This window comes from Phyllostomus hastatus, unplaced genomic scaffold (assembly GCF_019186645.2).
Source record: "Phyllostomus hastatus isolate PE091 unplaced genomic scaffold, TTU_PhHast_1.1 phas_contig_209, whole genome shotgun sequence".
In the NCBI taxonomy this organism is placed as follows: domain Eukaryota; kingdom Metazoa; phylum Chordata; class Mammalia; order Chiroptera; family Phyllostomidae; genus Phyllostomus; species Phyllostomus hastatus.
The window spans coordinates 21,695,605-21,710,238 of NW_025333735.1; the positions used below are offsets into that span (position 1 = coordinate 21,695,605).

The window sequence follows — 14,634 nt, forward strand, 5'->3', positions numbered from 1 at the left end:
TTGGTGTATCCATGTGGAGTCCTGTTTATTATCTCCCCTTCCACCCCAAATAGGGATTTGAACTTGCAAAAAGACATGGCTTCTGGTAGGGCAGAGTCAGTGTGAGAGTTGAGGTAAATCTCTGTAAGGCCTGCCTTACCCTTTTCAAGTGGCTTTTTAGAACTGAGTACAAGACAATATTGCAGAGTTTAATAATCAGTGATTACTAATACAAATTTCACTGCATTTTTTGTCATTTAGACAAGGAGCTGGAGTTTTAATCTTGGAAGTGTGAAGGAGGGGGCATGAGCCTAATACTGCTTCTGTTGAGCCTAATACTGTGGTATCATTCCTAAGTTCAAGGGGGCAGAGAGTCTGATATTTAATAAATATTGTTAAAGTTGTGTACAAGTGCCCAAAGATGTTGAATTAAAAATTTCACTAAATTAATCCCAACTCGTTTGCAATATTGAAAAAGAAATGTAACCATTTACTGAAAGTCTAGTATATGCCAGACAATTTACATACATTAACTAATATTAATCCTTACAAAACTTTTATTCTTTTATGTTACTCAATATTTGGGGGGCTCAGTTTTCTTATTTCAGAAACAAGGATTATAAAAGCATATAGTCAAAAGCATATAGTCATATTTGACATATAGTCAAAGATTTTTTCCTACAAGTACACTTTGATCAAGTCAGTACCTGTGGAGTATTTTAATACCATAAATATAAGCTAACAAAGAAATGAATTGTACATTGTCTTAGAAAAGTGATAGATGTAAAAAAATTTAGGCTTGAGTGAAGGGCTCTAATTCTTATCAAGAAAGAGCACTTTTTTTGAAATACAGACATATACAGTGGCACATTCTTAAATAAATGGCTTTAATGTGTAAAAATCTAGTGTAGCGAAACCAAACTGTGATTAAAATTTTAAAGGTTTGATAAATAGCTTTTAAATTAATTGTGTGTGTGTGTGTGTGATTTCTGGGTAAAAATTTTCTGGCTTATGGTAGAATCTTTTGTCCAAATAGTCATCGATTTTTATGGTCTTCTGAATATTTTTCAATTTCAGATTATTTCAGGTTTAAGCTGTAGAAAAACAAATTACATAGATATGTCGACATAAAAGACTGTAGATGAATATAAAAATTTAAGTGCTCAGGATCAAAAATAGTAAGATCACTGCTAGGAAATTAGAAGAAACTCATCAAAGTAAAAGTCGCCGTGACTGGGGACTGAAAATATAAAGGGATTAACATATGTGATAATAGGCTAATTAAACCTTAGCTTTTCACTGTGATGATTTTATAGCATCTTCTTGTTGCCAGTTTGGAAGCTGCCAGAAAATATTTTCTTAATTACAAAAGAAGACAGTATGTGTGCTACTGTCTCATTCATAACATTTAATGCATACATTATTAGGATACGGCATGGAGGTTGGAAAGGACCACATTATTCGGAAAGCCTAGGGGATGGTAGGAAAGGAGGGAGAGGATGTGTTTTAAAACAAAACCCAACACAAATTCTCAGAAGAAATACTTAACTAGAATTGGTACAGAAAAAGTCTACTTGTCTTGATAGACTAGCCTGCCCCTGTAATAAAACCTCCCAAAGTCAACAGTTCATAAAGTCTTTTGTTCTAGTAAAAGGGTCTTTAATTTTTAACACAAACTCATACTTCGGTATGCATGGGCTTAAGTAAAATTAGAAGACATGTATATAATAGGATTTAATGGATTATCATCTGCATTTTCCAAAGATGTCAGCTTCTCTCAGCTCTGATGGAGTAGCACTTAATGTAAATTTAATTTGATGTGATGTATGGAAGGCTTGAGGTGGTACTCCGTGATTCCCTAACTGCCTGGAGAGCCTCTGTGGGTAGCATCTGGATTTGGCGGCTCCACATGCCCGGCAGCATCTACTAACTAGGATTAATGAGGTAGCCTGTTCACCAGTGATCCAAAGGAGGTATGCTACATTTACTCCCAACAATATGAATAGGAGGGCTAGTTTCCTTTGGGGGCACATTGTATGATGAAACTTAATGATGGACTTGATATTAGGTATAATAAATATACTGTATTGGAAGCACTTTTGCTTTGTCAAATTTAAATGTTATTTAATCATAAAATTGTGTTTGCTGGGTAGGGTTGACGCGAAGATTTTAATGTATGTGTGTGAGTGGAAGTGTGTGTGTGATGATACTTTTACAGCTAATCCATGTTTTATTTTTTTTAAATGAGACTAAAATACAAAATTGCCTCTCATTACTTTAAAAAAACTCAGGGTTGTTTAAAATAACATTCTATTTTTAGAAGTTATTAAACTACCAGAACAGTTTTGTTGCTAACTCTGTGTATGTGTGAGAGAGAGAGGTTGAGGGTCTGTGGATATCGTGTGTGTTTGCTGTGGGTAAATCAGAGACTGCTGAGTTAGGCAAAACTTCTTAATCCATTCTCAACTCATTTAGGCATCAAAATTTTATTTTGTCTTTGTGTCTAACTGAGCATTGAATAAAATCACAGCTAATTTTAAATTCCCTTTGTCATCATGGTTTTCAGCCAAAAGTCTATAATAAATGGTCAGAAGATGAGCTGAGACTGAATGAATAGTGAGTGGTATTCATCAGCCAAACATAGAGTCCAGATCCAATTATATGTATTCATTAAGTGATAATGATATCATGGTCTTTAACTAGGAAGAAAAGAGTGTAATTGAATAATAACAGTTGTACAATCCCAACGGAACACACTTTCCATCCCAGCCCAGCGACCCTCAGGGATGATGCAGGATTGATGGAATTCTATTACTCTTTGATAGATTTATTATGAAAGGCTGAGTGGACTTGCAGCACCACTTTGTCACTCACACTAATCAGTATCGTAAGGGCCCCGAGCGGGCAGGCTTTTGTATCCCTTTGACAAAGACAAGGTTAGGGGAGGATGACAGACATCCAGACCTTTACAAACCCATACTGCAAGATAAAATGGGCCAGCTGAGCTCTGAGCTGGGACAGAATTTTAATTTGTTTATCAATGGCTCTCACATGTGCGAGACCATAAGGATATTTGTCAGAGGAGTAACACTGAGGCTAAACTCTTTTGTTTGGCAAGTGGAGCTTGGAAAAATATTTATTGAACTGTAAAATACAGGCTAAATGGGGGGAAAAAGGTATACGCCTAAAGAGATGGGAAATAACTCACATTACTATACAGGTGATCTGAACCTACCCGTTGATTTTGATTTGGACTTCAAAAAATACTTTCACATATTGCTTAAAAATAAAGAAGGCACTCAGAATGAGTAGTAAGAATCCAGTAGAATGAGATTTATTTTCTGCTTTGATTTCTCTGATTTCTACAGAGAATCTAAAAATTATGGAGGGACTAGCAGGTGCATTTTTTAAATGGGGAGGTGGATGTTAATTTGGTGGGTTTTTTTGTTGTTGATGTTTGTAAATAATATTGTCTATCCTTGCAGCACAAAACAGCCGTATTTGCCAAACATGCTTTTTATATGTAAAAAGTACTTTTTTGTGCCTGCCAGCAGGGTTCTATCAGTAACAGCTATTCACATTGAAATGCAGTTTGCTCTCCTGTGTCTGTGGTCAGAGCCCACTGGATTTTGGAAACCGGAGAATTGGTTGTGCTCCTGACTGGAGCGGGAATTGAGAAGGCAAGACTGGCAGTCGCCAGGCCTGCTTGGCATGGTGGCTGCCAGGGTTTATTTTTTGGTGATTGTTGTTGAATGACCATTATTTGTAATCTCTTTTTCTGCTTGAAATCCCCTTTTATTTTTCCGAACTGTGGTTTGCATTGTAAGAGAAGCTGGTGAATTCAGAGGCTGGGCTGCCGAGGGCCGAATGTTCCTGTCCATAAAACCGGAAGCCTGGCCCCGGCCACTCTCTAGTGTGAATCTACGATGCCAGCTCCACTCTGTCAGTTTGGTTTTGTCTCGGGTATCTCTTGGAAGGCAGGCACACAGCAGTCACCTGTGAATGCAGCCACTATTGGCTTAGCTGCCTCGCTGATCAACGTGCTCCGAGAAAACTACAAAGGGATCATCAGCATTCCCAGTAGCTAAAGGTAATTTTCAAGAAGAGGAAGGATTGCTTCAAACTGATCTCCTTGAATTTCACTTTAATATTTTGCGTGACAGAGCACAGAGGGGATGGGTACGAGTATATTTAATTCCAATGACCAAATGTAGTACAATCTCTGGAAACATGGAGTCTGATTCTGGGTCTTCTTTTGGATTCCATTTTTCTCAGGGTTGGACATTCTCCAGAAGGTCAGCCAGGAAACATCTCTGGGTGCCAGGCACCAGCCAGAGGCTCTCAGGCCAACAGGCCACTGGGTTCATTCATTGGCTTGTTGTCCTCCTAGAAACGGGAACAAAGTAAAGGTTAATTCAAACCGGTTGGCAAATGCTTGCTAGTCCACTGAAGTTATACCAACCTGTCCGTGCTGATGGACTGCAAAACGACATCTATTTTATTTGGTCTTCCACAAATAACCCAGTTTAACAAAATCAGACCTTGATAGAAGAAATTAGGGTTTATGGGAAATTGCACTGAGAATAATTGGGAGTTGGAATTAAAATTATTCACTTACTTTTAGGGCACTGTCTCATACACATTATGAAGGCAGTTAAGTTGTTTTTTTTTTAATTGGAAGGAACTGGAAAGCTCGTGTACTAGGAGATTTGTGAAACCTATCTTTAATAGCTTCTTTTAAATTCAGATTTTAAATCTTCCTGTATTGAAAGGTAAACTGACTTAAAAATATTATCTTACTTAGATGGTCTCATCTGAATTTGATGTTATGGAAAGGGGGTGAGATTTGTAATAATAATAGTTACTGTTTATTGATTTATAAGCATTATGTTAATCCTCACAAGAACCTATGAGGTGGGAAGTATTATTAGCCTCATTTTAGTGAAAAGGGAGATGAGGTTTAGGGAAGTGGGATAACTTGGTCAGAGTCACCCAGCTAGTAAAGGGCAGAGTTAGTATTTGCACTCAGGTCAGTTTCCAGAGCCATTTGTACTTGACCCACTGCACTAGACCACTTCCTAAAGTTATGTAGCTTAGTTTGGCCATGTGTTTTATATATATTTTTTTCCTTGAAAAAAATTACTGAAACTCTGGACTCAGTTTCCTCATCCTTAAAATGGAGATAATCATACCCACAAAAGAGGCTTATATATACTTGTGTATATGACAATAAAATCCTACTCACAACTAGTTATGTTGAAAAAAAGATGGCATCAACCAAAGCAAGTAACACAGAGGCCAAATCAATCTTTTTTAAAGGTTTTTCAATTTCTTTATTTATTTTGAGAGACAGGGGAAGGGAGGGAGAAAGAAAGGGAGAGAAACACCAATGTGTGGTTGCCTTCCATGCGCCCTCTACTTGGGACTTGGCCTGCAACCCAGGCATGTGCCCTGACTTCAATAACCAACGACCGTTTGGTTCCCAGGTCGACACTCAATCCACTGAGCCACACCAGCCAGGGCAATCATTTTTAAAATATCATATTTTTGATGACTTGACCCTTTTAACACTCTGTAATGACTCTGTTCCTATTAGAACAAATCCAGACCTCTTAGTCTAGAAAGAAGCCTGGCCACTCCTTATCCATTCAGCCTATGAACTTACAGGGGCCGAACCTTCAGTCTAGACTCCTTTTTTACTGTTGCCTTTCATGGTAGGCTGGATAATGGCCTTCCAAAGATGTCCTTGTCCTACTCCCCAGAACCTGGGGAACCTGTGAATATGTTAGCTTACACAGAACGGCCTTTGCAGATGTGATTAAGTTAAAGAGATGATCCTGGATTATCCCTGTGGACCCAGTGATATAATCACAAGGGTCCTTATAAGAGGGAGGCAGGATTGTCAGAGTCAGTAGCAGATGTGACAATGAAAGCAAGAAGGTGGAGTGACATGAGGAAAGGGCCACGAGCCCAGGCATTCTGAAGCTGAAAAGGCAAGAAAACAGATACTTCTCTGAAGCCTTCAGAAAGCATGCGGCTCTGCTGGCACCTTGATTTTATGGACTTCTGACCTCCAGAACTGTGAGAGAATAAATCTGTATTGTTTTAAACCATTAAATTTGTGGTGACGCATTACAGAAGCAATAAGAAACTAACTCACTTTTCATGCCACAATGGTTCCCACTGCTGCTCTTTTGCCCAGGCTGTTGCCCTCACCCGAAATGTCCCTTCCTTTCTCTCTCCACTTTTCTAAGTCTTACTTTCACACTCAAGTCCCATCTAAAACCTACGGCAGGTGAGTTGTTTACAACAGAATCAACAGACCACTTGACCATATTCTGATATGTATTTCTCATTTGTTCATTGATTCCTCAAGAATTTATCTGATATCTACTGAGTGCTGGGGACACAGCCTTCAAGAAGCTGGTGGTCTAAGAAAGGAGGCAACCAGTGACTCATTAATCTACCTATGAGAGAGGAGACTATGGAAGGCTCTGAATGTGGAGAGGCACCTGACCTATCTGGGATAGGCAGGGAAGGCCTTCTGGAAAAGGTGGTGACTGGGAGATGTCTAGAAACTTTAGGTCTCAAACTGTTTGTTTTCAATCTTAGCACTTCTAAAAAGGTTGGAGAAGAAGAATAGTAGAGTAGTTAAGAGTATGGCTCAGGAATTAGCATATCTGAGTTCAGAACTAAGCTTTCCTACTCTCTAGTCAGTTTCTCCATCTGTAAAATAGGGATAATGGTAATATTAGTAGCTACCCCATCAGTTGTAATCCACTTACAGCAATGCCAGTTACATTGTAACACTTAATAAACAGCAAGTGTTTATTAAGTTTTTCTTTCTTTTTCAGTGCTTTTACTTTGAAACATGAGCAGATAATCTTATAGGTATACATGAAAAAGACAAACACGATCACAGGTAAAAACAAAGAAAATCTAACCAGAAAGCAGCTGTCGAACATGAAATTCTGAGTATGACATGTTGCAGGGATGAAAGGAATGGTAATTAGTATTCCCCTTCTTCCTCACCCTCTCCTTCAACAGAACCCATACCAGCCTCCTCATAGTCCTTCTATAGAGCAGCCATGTCTTTATGGGCCACAGAAAACTCTCCTTCCTCTGTGCCCTCCTCCATGCACTGCTGGGCAAAAGCACACTTGGCACACATCAGGTCAAACTTATGGTCCAGGTGAGGCCAGGCTGCAGCAATAGCTATGGTGTTGCTCAGCACGTACACTACTTGCTTTACTTTGGCCAGGTCTCCACCAGGCACCACAGTGAAAGACTGGTAATGAATGCCAACTTTGAAGCCAGTGGAGCACCAGTCCACAAACTGAATGGTTCGCTTGGTCTGTATGGTGGCAATGGCAGCACTGACACTTTTGGGAACCATGTCACCATGGTACAACAGGCATCAAGCCATGAATTTACTGTGGTGAGGGTCATACTTCACCATCTGGTTTGCTGGCTCAAAGCATGCATTGGTGATGTTTGCTACAGAAAACCGTTCACTGTAGGTTTCTCAGCAGAGATGACAGGGGCGTATGTGGCCAGATGGAAGTGGATTCGGGGATAAGGCACCAGGCTGGTCTGGAATTTGGTCAGACTGATATTCAGGGCTCCATCAAACCTGAGGGAAGCAGGGATGGAGGTCACAATCTGGCTGATAAGGCAGTTAAGGTTAGTGTAGGTTGGGCACTTGATATAGAGGTTTCTGTGATAGATGTCATAGATGTCTTGTTGTCAACCATGAGGACTCAATCAGAGTGCTCCAGAGTGGTGTGGGTGGTGAGGATGGAGTTGTGGGGCTCAATTACAGCTGTGGAAACCTGGGGGGCTGGGTAAATGGAGAACTGCAGCTTGGACTTTTTGCTATCATCTACAGAGATGCTCCATCAGCAGGGAAGTGAACCCAGGATCAGTCCCCTCGCCAAGGATGTGGAAAACCAAGAAGCCCTGAAGACCTATGCACTGGCCATCCAGTTTCCAAATTCAGTCCAAGAAGAGATCAATGATCTCCTTGCCAATGGCGTAGTGTCCATGGGTAAAGTTATTGGCAGCATCTTCCTTGCCTTTGATCAGCTAGCTGCTCAGGGTAGAAGAGCTGGCAGTAGGTACCAGTGCAAACTTCATCCATGACTGTGGGTTCTAGGTCTACAAACACTGCCCTGGGCACATGCTTGCCAGTGCCTGTCTCACTGAAGAAGGTGTTGAAGGAGTCATCTCCCCACACTCCCCTGGTGTGGTCACTCAGCATCTGGCCATTGGGCTGGATGCTGTGTTCCAGGCAGTAGAGCTCCCAGAAGGCATTACCGATCTGGATACCAGCCCAGCCAATGTGGGTGGAGATGCACTCATGCATGGCTGCGGATTAGCAGGCGCAAGAAGCTGAGTAGACAGCAGGTCCTGGTTACTGTCCCCGACAAGTTAAGAGTTGAGGTAAGTAACACATTCTATTAAGTATTTTTTAGCTTTTAAATTCTTCAAGGGTAAGTACTGCTGGCATATTGATCTCCTTTTGCATTTCCACAAACTGAGACCTTGAAAGCAGGTCTATCATCTATCTACAATTTTAAAGCCATTTTTGTACACCCTGCAGGGTAGCACAATGCTTAGCACATAGCTACTTTATGATGGCTCACTGGTTTGAAATGGACCACCAGAAAATCTAATCTGTACTCTCACAGTTGAAAATGGTAATACTCATTTTCTTGCTCTCTTCATTTAACCACCTTCTAGGTATTTTGATGGGGGACATTCATTGTTTTAAATAACAGACCTCATGCTTAAAGTATTGCATAGTGAACAAGATGTGTTTACCTTGAAACTGAAGGCAGATTTACTGTGAAGCTAATGACGTACAAGTCTAGAATGGTGAGGCCGCATGCCTAATGTATTTGTAGTGCTGTAGTTTCTTTTTTTTTTTTCAAGAGAGTCTCTAGAATTACATAAGCTTTGTAGTTGATAATAATGCTACTTATTTTATACCATTGTTGAGAGGATCAGATAAGCTAATTTTAGTAAGCATCTGGTAAATGTTAATAATTATTGTTATGGAGAACCTTATGAAGTCTTCAAGGCTGTTAAAGCAAGAATATCAGTTAAAACAGTAGGCTAGAGGAGAAACTTCACGAGAGCAAGAACGTTCTTGTCTTGTTCACCTCTCTATCCACAGAACCTTAAAAAGGTCAATGAATATTGTATTCTTAATCACTCTGCCAGGTTACTTCACTTATTATATATTCTTTTATGATCTTACACTTATTTTTTGTTTTATCTCTCCAATGAGATTGTGATAATAACAGCTTACATTTATATAATACTGTGCAGGATTATTTATTCTTTCAATAAATATGGCACACGGTAGATACCTAATAAAAATTTCTTGAATTGAATCATGACTAGACTGTTCAAATGCAAGAGAGATAGAGAGAGACCTAGTCTTTTCTAACTTGTGTGTTTTGACAAAATGTACATAGGATAAGTCTAAGGTACATTTTGGCGTAGTGTGAACTACACTGACTACACAAATCGAAGAATCAGTACATTGAATACAGTGAGAGAGCGCATTGGTGTCCTCACCTTTGCAGAGTTATCCATCACCTCCTTTGTATAAGCACCTGCTACCTAGGGTGTGATGCAGGTGGTGGGCTCAGGGGAAGATAGATTCATGCCAGTGCGGTAGAATGACATCAATTTAGGAGTCAGGGACCCTGAGCCTACTGCTCTACTCTCAGTTCATCCTCTGCTTAGCTCTATGACTGTGGGAGAGTCATTGAACCTCTCTGAGTCTCACTGGCTCATCTGTGAAATGGCATTAATAATACCTGCATGTACCACTATACAAGATTATTGTGTTATATGATGTATTTTGTGGAAAAAAGTACTTTGTAATTCTTGTCTACCTCAGAACTACTGTGTAAAACAAAGAACATTTGAAACAGGAATAAAAGAACCAAAAGATCATATACAAATTAAGAGAGAGGGAGAGAGAGCCATTCATTCAAAAGGAAAAGTTTAACTATAGAATATAAGCAAAAGAAATCATGTGTGTATAAATAACATGTGGCAAGAAGATAAACAACTATAGAATATACAAGTATTTAAAGAAAGAACTAGTGTAGCACCTGGGTTATAATAGGTGCCCATAAGTAATTACTAAATGAATTAATAATTCTATATAGCATTCTATAAATAAGTTGCAGTTACTGCAGTCTCAGGGGATAAGACAAAAATAAAAGCATAATGAAGAGTATAAAATAATGTATAATAAGTAGAAAATCTGGCATGATGGTTAAGAACACAAAGTATATTTCTTTGAGGTATATTCTGAATCTGTCCACTTCTCCCACCTTCCATCACCTTTCTTTACCTGTACTATTCCAGTACATTTCAAGCAGATCTCTTTGTTTCTACAGGTCTCTTTGTTTGCCCCCCGCACCCAGTTTATTCTTCCCACAATGGACAGAATGATCTTTCAGAATGCATATCATATCACATTACCTTCTTACCATTAGTCCTCCAACGGCTTCCTGTTTTACTTGTCATAAAACCCAAGGTTTCTCCCTGTGGCCTTCTGCCAAGCCCTGTGTGATCCAGCCCCTGCATAACTCTCTCCAACCTTGTCTTGTACCATATTCCCCCTTGTTTACCAGGTTCCAGACACACTGGCCTTGCTGGTCTCTGAACAGAAGAAAGTTTTTCCTGCTTCAGGGCCTTTATATTTTCTCTTCTTTCTGCCTGTTCTGCTCTTTCCCTAGATATTTGCATGGCTCATGCCTCACCATTTAGGTCTCAGCTCAAATGTCACCTGTACAGATAGGGATTCCCTCACCTTCTGCCGGAGCTGCCACCCCAGTCCCCCATTTTATTACTTTCTGAATGTTATAGAATTCATTTACCAATTTACTTGTTTATTGTAAGTGTTGCCCATTTCCTTTTGAAAAATAAAAGCATCGGGAAGGTGCGGGCTTTATTTTCACCTTATTCTAGCTTCTGTTTTTCTAGTTTTCCTTTTAAATTATTTTTTTTCTCTCCTTTGTGATTTTTGCTTATCACTTGCTTCACTCCCATTTTAATTTCCCTCCTTTTCATACCCAATTCTCCCATTTAGGGAGGCTACATCACTTTTAGAAGTGATGTAGGGAGGCTACATCACAGGGCCCTGCTGTCCTAGTCATTTTAAAAGAACTGTGTTTTCACACAGAGGATTCACATTCCAAAGTTCCCTGGCTCCTTCAACGACATCATTGAAATAAATATTTTGCCAGAATTATACAGGCCATAATAATTGCTTGGTCACTTCTTAGAATTCTATGAAATGCTTCCCCATAGCAGACAATGTTGTTTTGCCATGTGGCATGTGTGTGTGTGTGTGTGTGTGTGTGTGTATGCACTTATCTGGGGATGCATGTAAGTATCGACACTATTCTTGGAAGGAGACATACCTACATAGAGTACACTTCACCTTTTCTCATCAACTATATTACGCTGTTTCTTTTGTCTTAAATAACTGGGATGAAAATGTTTATTTTTATCTTAAACGAAAGTGGCTGCATCTCCTCAGCATAGCCCTCGCTAAGCCCTGCCCGTTTGCCTGCTCACTACTGATTGGCATGGCCACATCTTGCATTCTGAGTTTAGCTGTTCCCTGTTGTGGTTCATTCTTCTCTTCTGTTGCCTAATGTAACATAGTGTGCAGAAAACTCCTAGCACTGTTTTCCGGATGAATGCGTTGAATTTTCCAAGGGACTCCAGATCTGTTAAGCATTCTCGTACCTTCTACCCACTCCTGTAACTTTCCATATATGCCACACTCAACACATCACTCTTCCTCAGTTTTACAAGTTGCATATTACTAGCACTTACCCACCATGGCCCAGCCCAGAATACGCTACCAGTTATGTTTGTCAGATGAATGCTTTGTACCTATTTTTCATTTTCCTTTTGAGATTTTAATCTTGTTTTTGCTTGGGCATCCACATTTCTACAGGTACAGTGAAGGGTAAAGGGGGCATGTGTCAGCCTGACCTTCAGGGAGAAGACCCTTCCCACAAGACAGATGTCTCTGACTATGCAGTGCAGCTTGTCTATGTAAACCTCTTGCATTGTTTGGAGATTCTATCCCATTCCAAGAGTCTAACCACCCACAAGCAGGCAAATTGCTGTTCAAACAGATGGACAAAGAAGATAGGCAGGCCAAAGCCCATGGATGAACTTGAAATGAATTAGTGCAGAAAAGCCAAGGGTATTGAAAATAAATGCTAGTTGTTGCTACACAGTATCCAACATAAGGACGGACCAGAGTGGATGAGATTTGACACTGAGATGCAAACAAAGGGAAATTGTGAATGAGTACAATGAGGTGGCGATTTAACAGGTATATGAAAAGCTCCAAGAGTGTGGGTAGCTTTGAAATGTTTAAGTCAGCTTAGCAGGGGAAGTTAGTGTCATCTTCAGTTGGGTCAGTTCTGAGAATTCACATCTGGCCCAATCACTTATTAAGAGTCATTTATTCATTCAGTGAACAAATATTTATTGAGCATCTAGCCTGTGCCAGATGCTGATAGGGTCCAGGTGGGTAAACACCCAGGAACAAGGCTCACATCATCTTTGCCCTATAAAAACTTACATGCCATTATTAATTCCATAATTAGTTATTTAACTACAGCTAAAATATTATGAAGGAGAAGTACAGAAAATGAAATTGACAGACCATAGAGGCTCTCAGTGTGGAAGATCTGGAAAGATGGCTCTGAGGAAATGATCTTTAGGTTGAAATCTGAAGAATGTGCAGAAGTGGAAGTGGGAGTAAGATGTGGTGAGGCAGAGAACATTCTTGACATAATAATATCCATTTTATAATGTGCCTTTGAAGTGTCTGTTTGCTGTTTAAACTCTTCAGAAGGGGAATTCACTCCCTCCAGAGGCAATGCTTGGATCTCTCTGTCAGTAGTTATTGTCTTCATTTTGAACCAAAATTTATGTCTCTGAATCTTTGGTCTTATATTTATTTCCTTGATCCCTGTAGAACAAGCCAACTTCCTCTTGCCCCACAGGTAAATTATTTAATCTCTCTAAGCCTCAGATTTTTCACCTATAATTGGGGATAATCAATAGTTGATAGAAAAAAATAAAATTTAAAAAACAGTTGATAGAGTTGACATGAAGATTACTTGAAAGAATCAACATAAAGTGCTTGGTTCAGTGCCTGGAACATACTAAGTTAGCCAAGTGCTCAACAAATGTTAACTATTCTCATTATTATTGCACAGAAGACATTTGTGTACTTATCTCTATTATTTGGGCTGTATACTCCTCAAGGATAGGGACCATGGAAAAAGCATGGATTTTGGAATCAGGAAAGTCTCAGTTCAAAGTCTGGCTGTATGTACTAACTATAGATATGTGACTCAATTATTATAAAAATGTAAAATTTAAAAAAATTGTGTAAATGATTATTTCTGTCATTACCACTCTAAATTATTGCAAGGAATAAAAGAGATAATCTAGGTAAAGATACCAGCACAATACCTTACATTTCATAATTAATGTTCAAATAATATATTTCCTTTCCTTTTATGATTCCACAGTAATTTCTTTGGAACATAGTTGCTTACTTGTGCATTAATACTTCAGCACCTATCTACTTCCAAAAAAGTATTAGGCCTATTAAGTAGTACCTCATAAATATTTGTGAATGAATGAAATGGACAAAAGAAATGGGCAATGAATACAACTTGTCAATCAACCTTTCTCATATGAGAACTGGTGAAGATTTTCTGCACCAAAAAGTGGATGCTCAGTGTCTTATAGATGAAGGCTGGGGAGCTTGCAGAAGACCCATCCAAGTACTGATGCTGGCCTTCTGGGACTAGGAGCCCTTCTCATGCCTCAAGCTACCTGTAATGAAAAGTCCATTGTCTGCCACCTGTTTCACAGACCTGTCCTGAGGATTAATGAGATAATGTCCGAAGAGCCTTGTGAAGCCTTTGGAAGGAAATTATAGGTAAAAGTCTCATTCCCCTGAATTCAGTTTCTGAGAAGAGCTCTAAATAACAAAGCTGTAGTCAACTTGTCTTAGATGGCTTTAAAAATATTATTTTGTTGATATTTGATTACAGCCAATTTAGACACTGAACTAGCCTGTGAGATATGTTCTTTCTCAGGTCCTCACACTTTTTTTAAAAGGAAGAAACCTTTATTAAAATTGCTGTGCATAATCAGAATGGCAGGGAGGAACCAGTAGACTTAATGAATGAGCAGCTCATGGCAGGGAAGTAGAACCTCCCAGCTCAGGCACGTGGTATCTGGGCATCACCAAGAGAGCCAGGTGAGCCAAGGAGATGACTAAGCAGTATAGCCACTGCTCAGAAAGAAACTGGCCCCACCGCAGCAGGCTCTACCAATCCTTGCTGCACCACTTTTATTGCAGATGGCTCCCAGTCCCACTCTGCTCCCAGATGAGGTGTAACTGCAGGGGGTAGAGGTGCAAAGTGGCTTTGGAGCCCAAAGACTGCATGCCAACTCCAGCTAATCTTTCCTTTCCTGGTCTGTGAAAGGGGTGCTGATGCCTCCTAGGTCTGTTGTGGGGACAATGGAGATAAAGAACAGGCAGGAAATGGTTCTTTAATCTGTTGAGTTTTTTCCCTA

At 39.7% G+C, this 14,634-nt stretch overlaps 1 pseudogene; it reads right to left on the reverse strand.

Annotated features, from left to right (window-relative positions):
* Positions 1 to 6,988: 6,988 nt before the first annotated feature.
* Positions 6,989 to 8,344, reverse strand: LOC123816456 (annotated as a pseudogene).
* Between the last annotated feature and the right edge of the window lie 6,290 nt (positions 8,345 to 14,634).